Raw genomic sequence first — 1892 nt, 5'->3', positions numbered from 1 at the left:
TGATGGCGGCAGTGCAGGGCGGGGTGGTGGTCCGACGCTGTGGCTCCGATGGGCAATGGGTGACGGACGGCAGCGGGAGGCCCTGGAGGGATCATTCGCAGTGCGAAGACACGGAGCAGGAGACGCCGCTGCAGGTGTGTGCTGGTGCGGAGCGATATGGAGCGATATATCACGATATGGAGCGATATGGCACGATATGGCACGATATGGCACGTTATGGCACGATATGGCACGATATGGCATGATACGTCACGATATGGCATGATATGTCACGATATGGCATGATATGTCACGATATGGCATGATATGGCGCGATATGGCATGACACGGCACAATATGGCGCGATATGGCAAAATACAGCACAATGTGACATGATACGGCGTGACAAGTCATGATACAGCATGATATGTCATGATATGGCACCGTATGTCATGATACAGTGCAATATGTCATGACATGCCACGATATATCACGATACATCATGATATGTCACAATATATTGCGATATGATATGTTGCGATACAGCACAGCATGTCATGATACAGTGCGATATATGCAGTGCAATATGTCATGATACACCATGATCTGTCATGATACGTTGCAGTGCATTGCAATACATCACAATACATGATGGCACACCATGATATGTCATGCCGTGTCACGATATGTTGCGATACATCGTGATACACCGTGCTATGACAGGATTCGTTGTGGTATGCCGCGATCGCTCGTGCTACGTTGTGATACGGCGCGATACGTCGTGGTAGATTGAGATATGTTGCGCTATATCGCAATACGCCGCAGTATGTCGCAGTTGATCACGATACGCTGTGCTGTCCCCATGTCCCCACGCCGTCCCCGTTGCCCCGCACAGCGGCAGGCCTGGCTGCTGGAGCAGTTCCGCCTGGTTTACACCGTGGGTTACTCCGTGTCCCTGGTCTCCCTGCTCCTCGCCCTCCTCCTGCTGCTGCTCTTCAGGTACGGGACGCCGAGGGGGCACCCATGGGTGCTGTGGGCGCCTATCTGTGCTGTGGGGAGCCTATGGGGCTGAGCGCTGCAGGAGGTGGTAGGGGCGTCCATGGGTGCTGTGGGGCTGAGCGTTATAGGAGCGCCCGTAGGTGGTGTGGGGCACCCTTGGGTGCTGTGGGGTGCCTGTACGTGCTGCAGGGCACCTATGGGGCTGAGCAATGCAGGAGCACCCATAGGTGTTGTGGAGCACCCATGGGTGCTACGGGGTGCCTAGGGGTGCTGTAAGCTGCCTATGGGGCTGAGTGCTACATGAGCACGTCTGGATGCCCCATAGCACCGATGGGGTTGAGCACTTCCGGAGCACCCATAGGTGCTGTGAGGCACCCGTGGGTGCTGCCCTGACCTTCCTCCTGCTGCTGCTCTTCAGGTATGGAATCAGGCACTTCATGATCACCTATAGGTGCAATGGGGCACCTATGGGGCTGATCACCGTCGGGGCACCCGTGGGTGCCGCGGGGCACCCATGGGTGCTGCCCGGGGGTCCCTCCATCCCCGCAGGCGCCTGCGGTGCACCCGTAATTACATCCATGCCAACCTGTTCCTCTCCTTCGTGTTGCGGGCGGGCGCCATTTTGACACGGGATGCTTTGCTGCACCGCCACCTGCGACCCGGGACCACAGACCCACTGCAGGTCCTGAGCCAGGAGGTGGGTGGGTGTCCCGGGGGGGGGGGTGGGTACAGAGGGTGGGGGACACCAAAGTTTGGGGTGACCCATGGCAGGGGGAACCTAAAATTTGGGGTCGCTGTGGGTTGGGGTCAGGAAGAATTGAGGCGTTGAAGAGTGGAGGAACCCAAAGGTTGGGTTATCCAAGGGTTGGGGTCACCAAGGGTTGGGGTCGTCAGGGGTTGGGGTCACCAAGGGT

The 1892-nt window shown here is 57.5% G+C and overlaps 1 long non-coding RNA gene across 1 annotated transcript; it reads left to right on the top strand.

Moving 5' to 3' along the window:
* Nucleotides 1-6: 6 nt before the first annotated feature.
* Nucleotides 7-1677, top strand: LOC109364499. The gene is made up of 3 exons (XR_004162348.1): nucleotides 7-134; nucleotides 875-978; nucleotides 1528-1677. It is a non-coding gene; the product is annotated as an uncharacterized LOC109364499 (long non-coding RNA).
* Nucleotides 1678-1892: the final 215 nt, after the last annotated feature.

This window comes from Meleagris gallopavo, unplaced genomic scaffold (assembly GCF_000146605.3).
Source record: "Meleagris gallopavo isolate NT-WF06-2002-E0010 breed Aviagen turkey brand Nicholas breeding stock unplaced genomic scaffold, Turkey_5.1 ChrUn_random_7180001863016, whole genome shotgun sequence".
NCBI classification, from domain to species: Eukaryota; Metazoa; Chordata; class Aves; order Galliformes; family Phasianidae; genus Meleagris; species Meleagris gallopavo.
The sequence above is the reverse complement of the archived record's forward strand: the minus strand, read 5'-3'. Positions and strand labels throughout refer to the sequence as shown.